The 21,174-nt window shown below is 46.4% G+C and overlaps 1 protein-coding gene across 4 annotated transcripts in view; it reads right to left on the reverse strand.

The window, feature by feature from the left end:
- Positions 1-21,174, reverse strand: part of CTNND2 (catenin delta 2) — a 921,118-nt gene that overhangs the window by 600,444 nt on the left and 299,500 nt on the right. The gene's annotated exons all lie outside the window — the stretch shown is intronic.

Below are 21,174 nucleotides of genomic sequence, written 5' to 3' on the forward strand. Positions count from 1 at the left end.
ACATCTTGCTTGATTCATTTCAAATCCATTGTGGTGGTGTATAGAGCCAAAAAGATTAGAATTGTGTCAATGTCCCAATATTTATGGACCTGACTGTATATACATTGTATATATATTATTCTTGATATCCATCACATCGCCCTTTAGGCACTTTCACACGAATTGTCCAACTCGTCCTGATCTGCCCAAAAAAAGGGTAACGGATCCCCCTTCTATTTGTTTTTGTCAAATCGGATTGGAGGTAGGTGGGTGTAAATGGACACAAGTTCATTTACATCCGTCGCTCCATAGAGGAGAATGGAGGGACCAATCAAGTCCACCTGATTGTGAAGTGTCCATTTACACCATCCTACCTCCAATCCGATCTGACAAAAACAAATGGAAGGGGGATCCGTTACCCTCTTTTTGGGCAGATCAGGATGGATGCCAGTTGGGTGTAAATGGACAGGCAGTCCATTTAAATTCGACTGCCCATAGAGCAAAGTGGGCTGTGTCTACTTGGCATTCATGGAGTGGATGCAGATCTGCTAACCTCCTGCTCTGCTCAGGGGGGGATCTGTAGACAGATCCCCTTTTGAGCAAAGCAACGTCTGTCCCATGTAAAAGGGGCCTTATTGTTGATGTAATTTTGTCCCATACCCTCTGATCTGTCTGTCCCCATGTATTCTCTAACTACGCCCATCTCTCTTTTTCCATTACTCTGTCCTTATGTCCCCCTCTCTGTCCTTATCTATTCCTCCTCTATCTCTAGATGGTCCCCATGCAGCAGAATCTGTAATAGACACAGTCAGCCATGCTTCCACTGAGGATCCGTGCCATCTGTCGTCTCATTAGGAGCATGTCCTGATGTTGTCAGGTATGCATACAAGCACGTGGGGGCCATACAAACTGAGTACCATATTGAGTTGCTGCAATGAAATTTCAGCAAAATGGAATAGGCTGCTGCATCATTTTTTTACTTTGATTTTCAGGGTGTCTTTGAATTCAGCCCTCTGTAGGTTGATAATTTTCATTTCCATTAAAAGATGTGGCATCCTTTTGTCCCTACCACATTACCCAGTCCATATCACTATAAATATCCAGCTTGATATTTTTCCCCAATGAGATCTGATGAGTTTTCAGCGTTCCTTTAATTTTTTTGAGCAGTGTATATTCAACCTACATGCATATGACCCACTTTAACCACTTGCCGACCGCCGCACGACTATCTACGTGGGCGGTCAGCCCCTCACAGGCAAAGTGACGTAGGTCTACGTCGCTCGCCTGTGAGGGTTTAGGGAGCGAGCGCGCGCCGCCGGAGGCGCGCTCCCGCGTGGTCACGGACCCCCCCGCGCGTGTGACCGGCGGACCCGATCGCCGCCGGCCACTCTGCGATCGGCGGGGGAGAGGGAGAAAGTCAGGCAGCTTGTGTAAACAAGCTGCCTGTCATTCTCCTCTCTGTATGAGAGATGATCACATGGATCTACTATGTAGATCCATTGATCACTCTGCATACAGTTGAAGCCCCAGCCAATCACAGTTAGAAGCACGCCCCTAGGGACACACACAGCCCCTCCCTCTCAAATAAAGTTAACCCCTTCACTACCAGTGTATTTTTACAGTAACAGTGCATATATATAGCACTGATTACTGTAGAAATGTCACTGGTAACCCCAAAAGTGTCAAAAATGTCAGTCAAGGGTCCGATCTGTCCGCCGCATTGTCGCAGTACCGCAAAAAAAATCGCAGATCGCCGCCATTACGCGTTAAAAAAAAAAACAACAAAAATGACAAAAATCTTTCCCTTTGTTAGTAAACGCAATAACTTTTGCGCAAACCAATCAAAATACGCTTTTTGCGATTTTTTTTACCAAACATAGGTAGCATAAAACAAATTGGCCGAAAATATTAAAAAATTTTGATTTTTACATTTATTTTGGGGGGAATTTCATATAAAAAAAAGGGAAAAATATTGCTATTTTTGCAAAATTTACGCTCTTTTTTTGTTTATAGCGCGTGATCAAAAAATCGCACAGGTGATCAAATACCGCCAAAAGAAAGCTCTGTTTGTGGGAAAAAAAGGACGCCAAATTCGTTTAGGTACAGCGTCGCACGACCGCGCAATTGTCCGTTAAAGTCACGCAGTGCCGAATCGCAAAATACCCCCTGGTCAGGAAGGGGGTAAAATCTTCCGGGGCTTAAGTGGTTAAGCAACCAAAACACCAAACCTTTGTGTATATGAAAGGAAACAATAGCTAGCTTAAGACCTTCTATTTCCTTGGTGTATAGCACCTATAGGTTGTACATACTCATACAAAAGTGAAACATTTAGGCCTCATACACACTTTGAGAATATTGGACAAATTATCATTTTGTTTTCTTTTTTTGCATGCTAGTCTCATATCAAAACCCAATAGGTTACTAAAATTTCTGAAAATTCTCCTACAACAGAATACTATGGAAAACTTCAGAAGTGATGAAATGTGTTATATTGTATTGTAATTTATTTTTCCCATTTCCGAGCATGCATTGTTTTGGTCTTACGATTTTTTTTTCGGACAAATACTGTACTGATTAAACAAAAATAGTTTGTTCTGGTATTGTACGAGAAACATTTTCCTGTTTGTCTTTTCAGATAATTTCACATGAACTGTCATAATCGGCAACACTGTATCTTGGCCTAGGCTGACAAGGCCCAGGCCTAGGGTGGCGCTTTGCAGGGGGGCGGCACGAAAAGAGTTCCCGTTGGCTTGCTCTACACTTTTAGTGTAGTGCCAGTCTTATGGGGCGGACTGGGCCGGAAGGCAAATTGGTCTGGTGCCCCCATAAAGTGGCCAGACTGCTGACGGAATGCGGGCGGCCGGCATTCCACAACTGTGTGGAACTGAAGGGAGGGGGGTCTGCTTCTAGCTTTCACTGTCTTTTCATCACAGCGGAGCTTTCACCTGAGTCCTCAGCTACAGAGAGACAGATGCCATGTCGGGTGGCTGAAATTGTCTGGAGGAGAAGGTCAGCTGACAAGCACGGGCCAGTAGAGTGAAGAGGAAGGAGCTCTCCACTGTGTAAGTAGACCCCATATCAGGAGAGGCGAAGTGGAGCCACATGAAGGGAGCCATGCAATCTGTAAGTACCAAGGCTGAAAGGAAAACTACATCAGTTGAGTAGAAATTACAGGACAACTACCTAGCTGCCATGGGGCTTCTAATCTGGGTAGTAGGGATGGTGCAGAGGCAAGGGAGACTGAGATGATCAGCTATACTTAGGAGGTAGGTAGTAAGACCTTCCGGCAAACCTTTGGGTGATCATAATCGAATATATATAGTATACTATACAGTATACAGTATCTCACAAAAGTACACACCTCTAATTTTTGTAAATATTTTATTATATCTTTTTATGTTACAACACTGAAGAAATTACACTTTGTTACAATGTAAAGTAGTAAGTGTACAGCTTGTATAACAGTGTCAATGTGCTGTCCCCCTCAAAATAACTCAGCACACAGCCATTAATGTCTAAGCCACTGGCAACAAAAGTGAGTACACTCCTAAGTGAAAATGTCCAAATTGGGCCCAATTAGCCATTTTCCCTACCAGGTGTCATGTGACTAGTTAGTGTTACAAGGTCTCAGGTGTGAATGGGGAGCAGGTGTGTTAAATTTGGTTATTGCTCTCACTCTCTCATACTGGTCACTGGAAGCTCGTCATGGCACCTCATCTACATAAAGATGGCCTAGGCTAAAAGAAGATTGCCAAAACCCTGAAACTGAGCTGCAGCACAGTGGCCAAGACCATACAGTGGTTTAACAGGACAGGTTCCACTCAGAACAGGCCTCGCCATGGTCAACCAAAGTAGATGAGTGCACATGCTCAGCGTCATATCCAGAGGTTGTTTTTGGGAAATAGACGTATGAGTCCTGGTTTATCCCCACATGCATGCTGGCCCTGCTCTGGGGTTTTCGGATCTTGTTGGACGAACTGTTTGGACGAACTTGTTGGATGAACAAGATGTCTGCTACCCCTGAAGAAGGAATATCATTCCGAAACGCCTTGTACCGCATTTACTTATTTGTGAGCCACTGTCTTCATATATATAGGTTATGTATTTTTCATACATGTTCACCATCATTTTGCCGTGTCAACAATCAGTTTGTAACCAATTTTCTTTGTGTCATTTTGTCATCATATTGCTATGCTTTTGATATTTTAACTTCCACTTGTAGGTCGCCATAGCCCCACCCTGTGGGGAACTTTTTTCCTTTTTTATTGTATATCAGGGATGAGACTTACTCTGTAATCCAAACCCATATCCCCCCATTTTCCCTTTTTCTTTTCGTAAATACATGTATTATGCTATACAGTCCTTTTTAATCCTTTTATGCTTCCCAGATGAAATGCTCATCAAGAGAGATGAGAGGATAAAGTGATTGTAACCATACAAAATACATACAGTAGTATTGGCGTTTTCAAGTCTAGGTAAAACGCAGGCTAATATGACACTAAACAAGTGACAAAGCAAAGTCCATATGTGAAAAGTCCATGTGAAGGAGTACGAGGTAATGCTGTCCTAGTGACTGTTGGCTCTAAGGAGCTAGAGGAGACTCAGAAGATAAAAGGAGAAACAAAGCAGCACCTTCTAAGTGTAGCAATAAATAACATTTAATGTGATAAAAGCAGACACTCGCAACATAAAAAGTGGTAAAGTGCTTGAGTAAAAGGATCATCCGCTCTGCTCCGGGGTGGCTGATTCACTCCTGCTAGTGATGCCGATAGTTCTGGTGGCGCTGGTGGTTCCTGGGGTTTACGGTAGTCTCGTGTAAACTTGGAAGGATGAGGATGACGTTACAAATAGGTCTGGGGTGAGCGGCATGGCTTCGCATTCAGAGCATGCGTGCCCGTTCTTCAGACTAATAGGGGAGCGATCTTTGTGTGGCTATCAACACTCTTCTCTGATTCCATTGTACTGTACACCTGATAAATGCAGTATTTCCAATCCATACATGGAATGTAGTATACAGCCATACAAAATATTTGACTTCCTATTCAGACTTTCACATATACTCGTATAGTAGTATATGCCTCATCATAGGTCATTATGGAATTTATACCTTTTTAACCACTTTACCACCGGAGGATTTTGCTGTCTTACGTCCAGGCCACTTTTTGCGATTCGGCGCTGTGCGACTTTAACTGACAATTGCGCGGTCGTGCGGTTTACACAGGCGGGCGGATCTCCTCACTCGATTCCCCTGGCCCGACTCCCACTGTGACTGAAAACAGCGGGAGCGCGCCTCAGGCGGCGCGCGAGCGCCGCCTACAGGGGGAGGAGTCCAGCGACGTAGGTCTACGTCGCTGGACGGGAACGAGCCACTGTGCCGCAGTAGCAGCACAGTGGCTGGGGGTAAAGTGGTTAAATATATTTTTTTGTTATATACAACATACTACTGCTAATTTTATATATTTATTTCTATACTTATGCAGCATATTTTATGGCAATACCATTTCTTTTTTGATTTTTTATTATATATTTTTTATTTTATTTTTGTAATTGTACTAAATACATTTAATTTATATTTATTTATTCGGGTAGGACCCTTAAGGTTCCCATTATAATGAGTGTCAACAACAGTAAGTAATATCTTTTTTAACTAGTATAATGCCACTTCTATTTAGGAGCCATTAGTGTGTGGTTATGGTTGCCTTGTATTTATTTGCTCTTATGGCATCAATGTCCTAATCCCGCCCCTGACATGGACTTAAATACCCACACAAAGATGGCTCCCCTGTTAGCCTGAAGAAGGAGCACGCATGCTCCGAACGTGAAGCCACCTTCACGAGAGTTCAGAACTTTGTCTGCGGAACTTGAGGAAAAGAGGCATTTGGAAATGGCAAGTGAATGTCCAATTTGTGATACAGGGAAACACTGAAATTGGGTGTATAACCAGTGGTGTATTTAGGTTTTGTGTTGCCCTAGGCCTAACTAAACTTGGGCACCCCCTAATTTAAATATGACCTACCCCTTACTGTAAAGGCCACACCCCTTCCTGTTTATTACCCGCCCTGTCATCTGTAAACCACAGATCGCAACCACAGTTTATCAGCGCTCATAAGTGCAGCCTCATCAGCGCCCATCAGTGCAGCCTCATTACTGCCCATCAGTGCAGCCTCATCAGTGCAGCATATCAGTGCGGTCTCATCAGAGGCCATCAGTACAGCCCCATCAGTGGCCACCAGTGCGTCATATCAGTGCCCGTCAGTGCTGCCTTATCAGTGCAGCTTATCAGTGCCATCTCATCAGAGGCCATCAGTGCAGCCTCATCAGTGGGCATCAGTGTGCCCATCAGTGAAACATATCAGTGCCCATCAGGACAGCATATCAGTGGAGCCCCATCAATCAAGCTTATAAGTGCTGCCTCATGCCCATCAGTGCAAGATATCAGTGCTGCCTTATCATTGCTGCCTCATTAGTGCCCATCAGTGCAGTTTATCAGTACACGCCACTGCTGCCTCATCAGTGGCCATCAGAGAAGCATATTAGTGCCCATCGATGCAGCCTATTAATGTCAATAAATTTTTATTGGAGTTTCAACATGGGAAAGAAACAGATTGTATAAACATCAAGAAAATTGCATGACTCACAGGTCAGCATAACAGAGGAAAACAGGTACAAAAGATGCAGCCTATTAGCTCCCATCAGTGCAGCATATCAGTACCCATCAGTGCAGCATATCAGTGCCCATCAGTGCAGCATTTCAGTGCTGCCCTATCAGTGCAGCCCCATCAGAGCAGCTTATTAGTGCCACCTCATCAGTGGCCATCAGTGCAGCCTTATCAGTGCCCATTAGTACAGCCTCATGTAACGGGATTAGTAAGATTACTCCTTTCTTTTAAGAAATTTGGACTTGTGTTTGCTGCCACTGATTGTAATCATAGGATTATTTCACTTATTTGTATAATGACTAGGAAGTCTGGAGTCATTATATAAATAAGTGAAATAATCAGTGACAGCAAACACAAGTCCAAATATCTTAAAAGATTGGAGTAATCTTACTAATCCAGTGACATATTGTGATAGCACATATGGAGGTGAGCAGGTCCAAAATATTATTGCCATCATATACAATTAAAAGTCTTATTTGTATATGAAGGAATTCAATATGCTCGCTCAAGAACAAGGATGTTTAAAGAAATGAAATTATATTATTGACATGATGCCTGCCATACCTGGGGACGGAGGAGGGTAGGTGGAGCATTAGGCTGCAGTGCCACACTTATTACCATTGGCGGCCTTTGGGCCAGTTGTATTAAGTATGGTCAGCGGCCTGCGGTCTGTCCGAATGTCCTCACCGGAAGGAATTATCATACCGGTAGGTAGCAGTGTGACCGCTTTATGGGGGTGCCAGACTGATTTGCCTCCTGGACCCTGCCCTCCGGCCCAATTCACCCCATAAGACTGGCACTATACTAAAAGTGTAGCGCAAGCCAGCGGGGACCCTTTTCATGCGGGAACCAGGAGGAGGTTGTTTGTTTTCATGCGGGTTGCAGCTTTTTTTCTGCCCCCTGCAAAGTGCCGCCCTAGGCCAAGATACAGCACTGTGTATAACCCCTTCATGCCTACGTAACACATACAGGTGCATCTCATAAAATTATATCATCAAAAAGTTAATTTATTTCAATAATTCAATTCAAAAAGTGAAATTCCTATATTTTATATAGATGCGTTACACACAGAGTGATGTATTTAAAGAATTTGCTTTCTTTTAATCTTGATGATTATGGCTTACAGCTAGTGAAAACCCAAAATTCAAAATTTGTCCGTCAATGAACATCAGAGAAAAGGATTTTACGGTAAGACAAAAATCCAGTTTTTTCTTTCGTTCATTGATGGACACAGCTCCATATCTTCTTTGACCCTTGGGACGTCCAAAAGCAGTGTCAGCATGAGGGGGTGAAAAAACACAGCAATGCACATAATTCCCAAAAAGGCTAAACATAGCCAACCAGGTAAACCAGGAGCTCAACCAGAAACAATTGGAGCTCACCAACCAGAAAGAAAACACCCTCAAGAAGCAGGAGCCTCTGCAAGCACAGCCTGCAAAACTTTGCGGCCAAACGCAGCATCCACAGTTGCGAGTACATCCACCTTGTAAAACTTGGTGAACGTATGCACAGACGACCATATGTCTGTCTTGCACACCTGAACCACTGACGTCTGAAGACGGAAGGCCCAGGAGGTACTAAGCGCTCTTGTAGAGTGCGCCGTAACAAGGAAAGAAGGAGCCTGACCCTTAATGGAAAAGGCCTGCACCACTGTCTGCCTGATTCATCTAGAAATGGTCGCAGCAGACACGGCCTGCCCCTTATGAGATCCACCTGTAAGGAGAAACAAAGAATTTGATTTTTCTGATTTTCAAATCGACTCAATCCTCGCCAGGTACACCCTGATTGCCCGAACCACATCCAGGGAATGCAAAGCAATTTCTTTAGGATGTGTCAGCTTAGGACACAAGGAAGGAAACACAATGTTTTGATTCAAGTGAAAACCCGGGACCACCTTAGGAAAGAACGACTGACAGGGACGTAGCACCACTTTTTTTCTGTGAACCACCAGGTAAGGTGACCGACAGGACAACGCAGCCAGTTCTGACACCCTGCGTGCAGAAGTAATAGCCACCAAAAAGGCTACCTTCTGTGACAAAGTAAACAGAGGAAGTTCACAAATATTTTCAAAAGGCGGTTTTTGAAGAACCAACAGTACCAAGATGAGGTCCCACGGAGGTACCAGAGATCTTACCGGAGGAGCCAAGTGGGGAACCCCTGGACAAAAGTGTGAACTAAAGAATTTGCAGCCAACGGCAAAATTGCCAAGGCAGAAATCTGGCCCTTGATGGTGCTTAGAGCCAACTGCTTATGTACACCTTGTTGTAGAAACTCCAGCAGACAGGACACCAAAAGGGAAAGGGGAGAAACCCCCCCGAGACTCACAACAAGAAATATACACCCTTTAAACTCTATGATAAATCTTTCTAGAAGTAGATTTTCTAGCTTTTAACAGTGTAGGAATCACCAAATCCAACAACCCTCTATCCTTCAGTACCTGGCTCTTAATAGCCAGGTTGTTAAAGCCAGCGACCGTAAAGCAGAATGAAAGACCAGCCCTTGGGGCAAAAGATCTTCTCTGAGAGGGAGTCTCCAAGGAACATCGGCTTCCAGCCTCACAAGGCCTGCCTACGAAGACCGGTGAGGCCAGTCTGGAGCCACCAGAATGACTGGAATCCCTTCTGCCTCGATTCTGCGCAGAAGTCTCTGCAGAAGCTGTAAAGTAAGAAAACTGTAAATCAGACGATACTGACTCCAAGCGGTCACCAGAGCATCGGCGTTGGCAGCATCGGCCAAAGGATCCCGAGATCTTGCCACAAAACTCTGAACCTTACGGTTGAGGCGAGAGGCCAATGAGTCCACATCTGGAGTCTCCCACTGGGGACACATTGTTGAAACACTTCCGGGTGAAGAGACCATTCGCCCGGCCTGTCGTCTGAGGTAGTCTGCATGCCAATTTTCCTTCCCTGGAATGTGCACAGCAGAGAGGGCTGGAACATATCGTTCTGCCCACCTTAGAATGACGGCTACTTCTCTGGCCATTAGGGCGCTTTTGGTGCCCCCTTGATGGTTGATATATGCCACAGCCGTGGCATTGTCCAACTGAAATCTTACCGCACACCCCTGCAGACGATCCATCCACAGGGACAGGCAAAGCCTGATCGCCCATATCTCCAGGATATTGATCGGCAGACCGGACTACTCCCGAGTCCAAACCCCTTGAGCCGAATCCGTGCTCAAGACCCCTCCCCACCCGGACAGGCTGGTGTCCGTGGTAACCACTGTCCAGTACAGGGGGAGAAAGGACTTCCCTTGTCAAAGGGGAACAAAGCCACCAAAACAAGGATCCCCTCACACCCTGGCTCAACAGGATCAGATTGTCCAGGGATTGAGAATTCTTGTCTCATTTGGCAAGAATTTCCTTTTGCGGAGGCCTGGTATGGAACTGCACAAACTGAACCGCCTTGAAGGTGGAGACTATCAAACCCAGCACTTGCATGCAAGTCCTGAGAGACGACTGATGGTCGGACAACAGGAGCCAAATCCCAGGTACCCCAGTACCGCAATCCCCCTCTGCCTGAGCAAGGCTAACACTGGGACCAACACTTTTGTGAACACCCGAGGAGCTGAGGCGAGACCAAAGGGTAACCCCACAAATTGCTAATGTTCCTCTCCCACGGCAAAACTAAGAAAATGCTGATGCCCTACATATGTTGGGATCTGAAGGTAAGCATCCTTGATATCGAGAGAGGCCAGAAAATCCCCTTGATGAAGGGATGCCACCACTGTGCATATGGACTCCATCCAAAATTTCTGAACCTGCACAAAGCGATTCAGATCGGATGAACCTTGCCTTCCTTCCTTGGCACAGTAAATAGATTTGAATAAAATCCCTGAAAACGTTCCAGCTCTGGAACTGGCACAATGACTCCCTGTGCTAGCAGATCCTGTAACCACCCCCCCCCCCCCCCCCGTAAAGGCCATGCAAACGATCTGGGGACAGGCGCAAGTTGGAAGAAAAGAATCTTGCCAGGGGCAAGGACCGAAACCCGATCTTGTAACCGGACCGAATCCATTTGTCTTGAACGTGAGAGGTCCCCAAATTTGGAAAGAAGTAAACACGTCCCCCCCACCCCAGATACGGGTGAGGGCACCCCTTCAGGCAGAGGAGGGCTTGTCTGCGGAACTAGAGGAACCCGAAAGACGAAAGAACCCGAAAGACGAAAGAGCCGTTTGTGAGCCGAGAAGAAAGGACCACTTTTATGGCAATGCTCTTTGCTCTTGGCAACCTTTGGAAGCAGAGTACTCCTACCTCCCGTAAGACCTTTAATGATCTCTTCCATAGAAACACCGAACAAACGGTCTCTTGCAATTGGTAGATCAGTCAGCACCTTTTTGGAAGCCTGGTCACCCAACCAGTACTTCAACCAAATCATGCCGCAAAAGATCACCACAGTCACAGACACTCTGCCAGCCAAAGGTCACAGATATACTGTAGCCCCTGTATCAACTGATCCACCAGCTCAGGAGGGTGTTAACCCCCTTCCAGATCCTGGCATAAGAGTTTTGCCTATTCCGTTTAGGTCTGGGAGACCAAGGTGATAGCAAACACGGCCTCAAAATTGAACCCGCCACGATGAAAAGGTATCGGACCAGAGCCTCAGCTCTCTTGTCTACAGAATCCTTAAAAGACGGTATATCCCTAACCGAAAGAAGTGTGGCCTTTTTAAATCTGGAAACCCGAGAGTCCACCACCGGTGGAACGGACAGTTTCTTCAAAAGAGACTCCTCAGAGAGATATCTTCTAGCGAAACACTAGAAGAGCAGACATTTTGTCTGCATTGGTGACTCTCATCTTCCTCTTGACAATAACCCAGATTCTTTATGGGGTTTAGGTCAGGCGAGTTTGCTGGCGAATCAAGCACAGTGATACCATGATCATTAAACCAGGTATTGGTATTTTTGGCAGTGTGGGCAGGTGCCACGTCCTGCTGGAAAATGAAATCAGCATCTCAATAAATCTGGTCAGCAGAGGGAAGCATGAAGTGCTCTAGAATTTCCTAGTAGTGGGCTGCGCTGACTTTGGACTTGATAAAACACAGTGGACCAACACCAGCAGATGATATGGCTCCCCAAATCATCACTGAATGTGGAGAATTTTGCATTTCATTTGGAAATCAAGGTCCCAGAGTCTGGAGGAAGAGTGGAAATGCAAAGAATCTAAGTTGCATGAGGTCCAGTGTGATGTTTCCACAGCCAGTGATGATTTAGGGAGCCATGTCACCTGATGGTGTTGGTCCACTGTGTTTTATCAAGTCCAAAGTCAGTGAAGCCCTCTTTTGAATTGAATTACTGAAATAAATTACCTTTTTGATGATATTCTAATTTTATGAGATGCACCTGTATATGCGGCCTCACGGAAGTGGGATTTTTTCAGTGGGGTGGCATATATACAGTACATCTCTCTCTTTGTGCTGGTAACAGCGCACTCCCAGAACAGAGTCCAGGGTCTTGCCGAGAGCCCCAGATCTCATACTAAGAGTGTCAGTGTTAGTGTGTTTTAGGCAGGATAAAAAAAAATGCAAAATGCGCACCATTGATTCTAAGCTGTAGTAGGTACAAACAACTAACTTACACATATGTGGTATCGCTGCAATCGTCAGGAGCAGGAGAGTTTATTTTGGGGTGTTCATTGGTGGTAATTTATGATAATAGCAAAAAATATACAGCTAATTTAAATTTAAAAAAAAATACTATTTTGGTCCAGTTTTTCTTTAATGATAAAAAAATCTTAGGAGATATCCATTATCATATACCACCATATAAGAAAGCCCAATTTGTCCTGAATAAAACAAGGTATAATTCACCTGGATACACTGAGTAGTTGTCACGATGTGTGCAGTTTTACTAACACGTCAAACTTGAAAAATTGTGCTTGGGCATTTAGATTGCACCCCTAGGTGTAAAGGGGATAAAGATACCTTCTAGTTTGTAGAAGCACTGGGATCTACAGTATATGCAGCTCTTCTTTGAACAGCTGAAGGATTTATGTTATGTGTCACTCTGTTTCATTCATGTAATGTTATATTTTGTAACACTTTGTTGATGTGTTTCCTTTCTCACTTCATAACAGACTTAGGCTCCATGTACACGGGACGTTGTTAAAAGTCCCTTTGAATGCTGGAATTTTTAGGACGTTTGAAACGTCCGTTCAGTCGCGTTTGTACCCGCGTTTAGCGGGCGTTTAGCAGCGTTTGCGGGCGTTTGCGTTTAGAAGCGTTCCTAGAGGTCAAAAAAATTATTCCCCTTTAAAATGGAAAAACGCGAACGCTAAACGCGGGTCATCGCGTTCAGACGCGTTTAGACGCGTTCGGACGCGTTTGTGCATTTGAAACGCCGGGAAACACACGTTCGAACGCAAATAATTGCGTTCTAAAAACAGTCCCTGAACGCAACTGCCTGCAAATGACTGTAAACGACCTGGTGTACATGGACAGATAAGATAAAATGTAGATGGGTTCAGGGGCTTCTGAAAAAAACGCCCAACTGCTCCTAAACGGCCATTTCCAGCGTCCCGTGTACATGGAGCCTTAGGTGTTAGTTACAATGTTGCACTGATTTGTAAGTTTGATATGCTCGTACACATTACAGTGATCGTGCAGTCAAACGTGGGTTTTGAATTGTTTTTCTCACAATCCTGCGAGCTGTTCTGTCTGATATTTTTCTTGGTCTTCCAGATCTGGCTTTAACCACTTGCCGACTGCCGCACGACTATTTACGTCGGCAGTCAGCCCCTCACAGGCAGAGTGACGTAGATCTACGTCGCTAGCCTGTGAGGGTATAGGGAGCAAGCGCGCGCCCCCAGAGGCGCGCTACCGCGCGGTCACGGACCCCACCGCGCGTGTGACCGGCGGACCCGATGTCCGCCGGTCACTCGGCGATCGTCGGTGCAGAGGCAGAAAGGCAGGCGGCTGATGTAAACAAGCCGCCTGTCATTCTCCCCTGTGTAGAAACAGTGATCATACGGTTCTACTATGTAGAACCGTTGATCACTGTTCCTACAGCTCAAGCCACAGCCAATCACAGTTAGAATCACGCCCCTAGGGACACACACCACCCCTCCCTCTCAAAAAAAGTTAACCCCTTCACTGTCAGTGTAATTTTACAGTAACAGTGCATATGTATAGCACTGATTGCTGTAGAAATGTCACTGGTAACCCCAAAAGTGTCAAAAATGTCAGTCAAGGGTCCGATCTGTCCGCCGCAATGTCGCAGTACCGCAAAAAAAAAATCGCAGATCGCCACCATTACGCGTTAAAAAAAAACAACAAAAATTACAAAAACTTTCCCTTTGTTAGTAAACGCGATAACTTTTGCGCAAACCAATCAAAATACACTTTTTGCGATTTTTTTTACCAAACATATGTAGCATAAAACAAATTGGCCGAAAATGTTAAAAAATTTTGATTTTTAAATTTTTTTAATTGGGAATTTCATATAAAAAAAATGTGAAAAATATTGCTATTTTTGCAAAATGTACGCTCTTTTTTTGTTTATAGCGCATGATCAAAAAATCGCACAGGTGATCAAATACCACCAAAAGAAAGCTCTGTTTGTGGGAAAAAAGGACGTCAAATTCGTTTAGGTACAGCGTCGCACGACCGCGCAATTGTCCATTAAAGTCACGCAGTGCCAAATCGCAAAATAGGCCCTGGTCAGGAAGGGGGTAAAATCTTCCGGGGCTTAACCACTTGCCGACCGCCGCACGACTATCTACGTGGGCGGTCAGCCCCTCACAGGCAAAGTGACGTAGGTCTACGTCGCTCGCCTGTGAGGGTTTAGGGAGCGAGCGCGCGCCGCCGGAGGCGCGCTCCTGCTCCCGCGTGGTCACGGACCCCCCCGCGCGCGTGACCGGCGGACCCGATCGCCGCCGGCCACTCTGCGATCGGCGGGGGAGAGGGAGATAGTCAGGCAGCTTGTGTAAACAAGCTGCCTGTCATTCTCCTCTCTGTATGAGAGCTGATCACATGGATCTACTATGTAGATCCATTGATCACTCTGCATACAGTTGAAGCCACAGCCAATCACAGTTAGAATCACGCCCCTAGGGACACACACAGCCCCTCCCTCTCAAATAAAGTTAACCCCTTCACTACCAGTGCATTTTTACAGTAACAGTGCATATGTATAGCACTGATTACTGTAGAAATGTCACTGGTAACCCCAAAAGTGTCAAAAATGTCAGTCAAGGGTCCGATCTGTCCGCCGCAATGTCGCAGTACCGCAAAAAAAATCGCAGATCGCCGCCATTACGCGTTAAAAAAAAAAACAACAAAAATGACAAAAATCTTTCCCTTTGTTAGTAAACGCAATAACTTTTGCGCAAACCAATCAAAATACGCTTTTTGCGATTTTTTTTACCAAACATAGGTAGCATAAAACAAATTGGCCGAAAATATTAAAAAATTTTGATTTTTACATTTTTTTTTGGGGGAATTTCATATAAAAAAAAGGGAAAAATATTGCTATTTTTGCAAAATTTACGCTCTTTTTTTGTTTATAGCGCGTGATCAAAAAATCGCACAGGTGATCAAATACCACCAAAAGAAAGCTCTGTTTGTGGGAAAAAAAGGACGCCAAATTCGTTTCGGTACAGCGTCGCACGACCGCGCAATTGTCCGTTAAAGTCACGCAGTGCCGAATCGCAAAATGCCCTCTGGTCGTTTAGCAGCCAAATCCTCCGGGGCTTAAGTGGTTAAGTGGTTAACTTCCACTGTTCCTGATGACTACCATTTCTTAATTACATTCCAAACAGAGGATATTGACATCTGAAAACGCTTTGCTATCTTCTTATAGCCTTCTCCAGCTTTGTGAGCATCAACTATTTTCAGTTTCAGTTTTCTAGACAATTGCTTAGAAGATCCCATGGTGCTGATTGTTGGGGCAAGGTCAGATGAGTCTGGGCATTTAAAACCTTGAGATTGACATCACTTGGTCTTCCCAGACGATGATTGAGAACAATCCATGACACTGGCAGGTCTCAGCCTTGCAAAGGGGGCAGTGCATGCTATAAAATCTGCAGGGTGCCCAAACTTTTGCAGACGCCATTTTTTTGTTTTCTGTTATTTTGAAAGTGTAAATGATGAAAATAAAATCTAACTTTTGTTGACATATTATAAGAATGTCTAATGTGTAATTTTGATGCCTTTTGGAGATTTTTCCATCTTTCCTTGGCTTCTTTATGCACATTCATAAAAATTTTACCTGGGGTGCCCAAACTTTCGATCCCCACTGTATGTTTTATTTAGTCATGCTATGAAGAGATATATTGGTGTGCTATATATGGCAATAACACTGTATTTAGGGTGCATTTTGCTCTAAAATGTGTTGTAAAATTTGATGTATAGAACATAGGTCTGGCCACTGTACTGAACTGGTCTACTGTGTATACTGTATTGTATGTTACATAATCCTGATTGTTCCACTGTATATTGTGTACCACTGACAGATTCACTCTGCACCGTACACATTACATAAGCCTGACTGTATGCTGTACTGTATGCTACATCAGAGGCATAACTAGAACTTTCAGGACACTGGTGCAAGAAACCGTTAAGGGCCCCCTGAACTCCAGCCTGGGCCCTTCCCTCCGAGCCCAAAGCCCTTCCCACTGATCTCAGAACCAGTGGCGGCCGGTCTATAGGGGGCGCAGGGGCGCCACCCCCCCCCCCCAATCTGTGGCCCAATAAAAAAAATAGGAAAAAAAATACCATTTTCAGCCCACTAGGGGCGCCGGACTAACTGGTGGTTATGGGGGGGGGGGTGGGGTTTTGCACCCCACGTGCGTGCAGCAGAGCCACTGCAAAGCCCTTCCCACTGATCTCAGAACCAGTGGCGGCCGGTCTATAGGGGGCGCAGGGGCGCCACCCCCCCCCCAATCTGTGGCCCAATAAAAAAATAGGAAAAAAAATACCATTTTCAGCCCACTAGGGGCGCCGGACTAACTGGTGGTTATGGGGGGGGGGTGGGGTTTTGCACCCCACGTGCGTGCAGCAGAGCCACCGATTGGCGGCCTTCTGGGGGTCATCCGGGTGCAGAGAAATGCGCCCCGACACTCCCCACTTTACCGATGTCCTGGCTTTGATTGGTCCAGTCTCCAGCCTGGACCAATCATAAAGAACATCCCGGGTGATGTCGCGTGGGGGGCGGTGCGTGCGTTAGTCACGCACCGTCCCGGCGTCACCTTGCCGCCTGCCGTCAGAGAGAAGGCGGGCAGCGGCGGAAGAAGACGCCCGAGGTCCGACCGGAGAAGAGGGCAGCGGCGCGCATCCAGGTCGAGGAGGAAGAAGACGTCCGAGGTCCGACCGAGTCTCCCGAGTCCCGAGCAGCACACCAGGCACGGTGATGGCACCAGGGTAAGGTAAGTGAAGTGATGCCTCTGGGGGGCCCACACACTGCTTTGAAGGGGCACGCACGCACGCTGGTCTCTGCATTGAAAGGGGCATGTATACTGGTCACTACATTAAAAGGGGCATGTACGCTGGTCACTACATTGAAAGGGCATGTACGCTGGTCACTACATTGAAAGGGGCATGTACGCTGGTCACTACATTGAAAGGGGCATGTACGCTGGTCACTACATTGAAAGGGGCATGTACGCTGGTCACTACATTGAAAGGGGCATGTACGCTGGTCACTACATTGAAAGGGGCATGTACCCTGGTCACTACATTGAAAGGGGCATATACGCTGGTCACTACATTGAAAGGGGCATGTATGCTGGTCACTACATTGAAAGGGGCATGTACACTGGTCACTACATTGAAAGGGGCATGTCCCTGTGTTTAGTTTTCAAGATTTGTGCCCCTGGCTAAGTCCAGGTGATGACCAGAACGTTAATTCTGCTACTACTCCAGCATTTCCTATTGGGAACTTTATGTACAACAGCTAATTTTTCTTTTTCTTTTTGCATCTCAGAGATGTAGTCTATGAGGGGTCAGTTGATACCCTGCATCTGACTACATGTGTCAGGGCACAAACACCAGGAGAAGGGCTCTAGGACCCAGCAGCGCTATCAGCACTTTGGCAGGAGAAGGACTTTAGGACCCAGCAGCACTACCAGCAATTTACCTGGGCCTATTTAAGGAAACCTGCCAGTGATTTTAGTTGCTGGTTGATCTTCAGCTCCTCCAGTGTGTTATCCCTGTGATATTCCAGTTCCTGTCTCCTGTTACCAACCCGGCTTGTCCTTGACCTGTCTCCTGATTGCTTCCTGTGTTTGACCTCGGCTATCCACCTGACCACGCTTGCTCTGATATCCACCTGGCTCCTGATCTCGGCTATCCACCTGACCACGCTTGCTCTGATATCCACCTGGCTCCTGATCTCGGCTATCCACCTGACCACGCTTGCTCTGATATCCACCTGGCTCCTGATCTTGGCTATCCACCCGACCACGTTCCAGTCTCAGCATTATCCAAGTCCTGTAAACACCTCACGGGCGCCACCTGTCTGCTGATTCCACTCCAGCACTCCAGCTGTACTCTGGATCCTCCTGCACACAATTCAGCACCCGTGCTACTTTGGGCCTGACCTCTCCTGTTCTCATCCTCAGGGGGGTCTGGAACTTAGCCGCAAGGGAAGCCCTCTCTCTCCATTGGCCTCTAGCACCAGGCACGTGATAGTATCAACCAGCCAAGATGTCTGAGGCCGAGAGAGGTGCTTCCGCATTAGAGGCCCTAGGTCAGCAGATTACAGTTCTTACACAAACAGTCCAGAGCTTACAAGATGGCTACTTTCAGCTGGAAGGACGCCTTCACCCTCTCAGTTGTTCTGCTACAGCCGCACCTGCTATGGGTTTACCCCCTCCGGAGCCCAGAGTTCCCACTCCCGATCGCTTTTCAGGTGACCGACGGAAATTCAGAGCTTTCAAAAATGCTTGTGACCTTTACTTTGCCCTGCAACCAAGGACTTTTTCTCTTGAGACTGTCAAGGTGGGTTTCATCATTTCACTCTTATCTGATGAGCCACAGTCCTGGGCTCATAATCTCATTGAGCAAAAGAACTCAGTCCTGGATTCAGTTTTCACCTTCTTTGAAGCTATGGCTACCTTATATGATGATCCACAACGGACGGCCACCGCAGAGTCGGCCCTTCATGCTCTTGTACAAGGCAGACGACCTGTGGAGGATTACATTGTGAAATTTCGCAAGTGGTCAGCTGATACTGGGTGGAATGATGCCGCCCTAAAATACCAGTTCCGGCAAGGCTTATCTGAGTCTCTCAAGGACGAGTTGGCTAGGATTGAGGCTCCCGCCTCACTAGAGAGTCTCATCCAAGTCTCTATCCAACTAGACCGACGGCTGCGGGAGCGAAGGTCCGAACGCACTCAGACCCTTCGACCCACATGGATAATGCCAAAGGTCCCAGGACCAACACTCCCAGCCTCTATTCCCCAGTCCATGAATATGTCCGATGGGGAACCCATGCAAACTGGCCTACTCCGCCCTGCTTTAACCCCTGAAGAGAGAGCACGCAGACGACAGGATAACTTGTGTCTCTACTGTGGGACTTCGGGCCACTTCCTTCGCAGTTGTCCTGTTCGCCCAAGGAAGTCCAGCCTTCCACGCCCCTCTTACCTTCAGTTGTCTGGGACTATATCCACTCATTTAATTCTCCCCATCTCTCTGCAGGTGGATGGAAAGGAAGTAAAGCTGCAGGCGATCATTGACTCTGGAGCCTGTAGTTGCTTCCTGGATATCAACCTAGCCAAGAACTTGCGCATACCCCTGAAACTGAAGGAACAAAGACTTGATGTACATTTAGCAGATGGCACTGCTCCTAGCTCTGGACCAGTCACTCAGGAGACTATCCCTGTCCTTGCCACAACAGAAGCAGGCCATCGGGAATTCCTCCGCTTTGATGTCATCAGGTCTCCTATTTTCCCAGCCATCCTAGGAATACCCTGGCTACGGGCCCACAACCCGCAAATTGACTGGCCCAAGGGAGAAATCATCTTCTCATCTTCCTATTGTCAGCAACACTGTGGCGTCCCTACGCCTGTCAACTCTTCAGTGTGTCTCTCCGTTCAACCTACACCGGATCCCTGTCATGCTGTTCCTTCAGCCTACCTTGACTTCCTTGATGTGTTTGACAAAAAAGGTGCCGATGCCTTGCCCCCACATCGGTCCTACGACTGCCCAATTGAGTTGCTACCTGGAGCTGAAGTCCCCTTTGGGCGCATCTTTCCGTTATCCGAAGTGGAGCTGGAGGCCCTCCGACAATATATAGATGAAAACCTTGCCAAAGGATTCATCCGCCCTTCATCGTCACCTGCTGGAGCTGGCATTTTCTTCGTCGAGAAGAAGGATCGTTCTCTCAGACCATGCATTGACTATAGGGACCTTAATAAAATTACTATCAAGAACAGATACCCACTCCCTCTCATCCCTGAGTTATTCCAAAGATTCCGAACAGCCCAGGTTTTCACGAAGTTGGACTTGCGGGGGGCCTATAACCTGGTTCGTATTAGGGAAGGTGATGAGTGGAAGACCGCCTTCCGAACACGCTTTGGTCACTTTGAGTACCTTGTGATGCCCTTCGGGCTATGTAATGCCCCCGCCACATTCCAACATTTTGTGAATGATATTTTCAGAGAATACCTTGACCTGTTCTTAATCGTCTATCTGGACGACATACTAATTTTCTCAGCCTCGCTTGAACTCCATCGAGAGCACGTCAGAAAAGTGTTAAAGACCTTAAGAACCCATGGCTTATATGCTAAAGCAGAAAAGTGTGAGTTCGAGAAACAATCTATCCAGTTCTTAGGACTCATAATCTCCACGAAAGGGATTTCCATGGATCCTCAGAAGGTATCAGCAATCTTGGAGTGGCCTGCACCTTCTGACAAGAAAGGGGTCCAGAGGTTTGTGGGCTTCGCTAATTTTTATAGGAAATTTATTCGGAATTTCTCAACTATTATTGCCCCGATCACCCAGCTCACTCGCCTGCACTCACGCTTCTCCTGGAACCAAGATTCTCAAGCGGCTTTCGAAAAACTGAAGGCTCTCTTCACCTCTGCTCCAGTGTTGCAACACCCTGACCCAGCTCTTCCCTTTGTCCTTGAGGTGGACGCATCCGAAGTAGCTACGGGAGCCGTGCTCTCGCAGCGTCAGGGCCCAAAGGCCCTGCTCCACCCAGTAGCCTATTGCTCCAGGAAGCTGAATCAGGCCGAAAGAAACTATGACGTGGGTGACAGAGAACTCCTGGCAATTAAAGTCGCTCTCGAAGAATGGAGGTACCTCCTGGAGGGCGCTAACCATCCAATTATGATCTTCACAGATCACAAAAATTTGGAATATTTAAGATCTGCAAAACGCCTAAGACCTCGACAAGCCAGGTGGGCCTTATTCTTTTCGAGATTTAATTTCCACTTGACATACCGCCCAGGTTCCAAAAATGGGAAAGCCGATGCCCTGTCCAGGATGTTCCCCGAATCTGCTGAATGTGCTCCTCCAAGCACTATCTTATCTGCCCAAAATTTTTTGCTGATTCAACCTAACCTAAAGGCATCCATTGAACAAGCTTCTGTATCGTG

This window comes from Pelophylax lessonae, assembly GCF_965119305.1.
Source record: "Pelophylax lessonae genome assembly, chromosome: 5".
Lineage (NCBI taxonomy): Eukaryota > Metazoa > Chordata > Amphibia > Anura > Ranidae > Pelophylax > Pelophylax lessonae.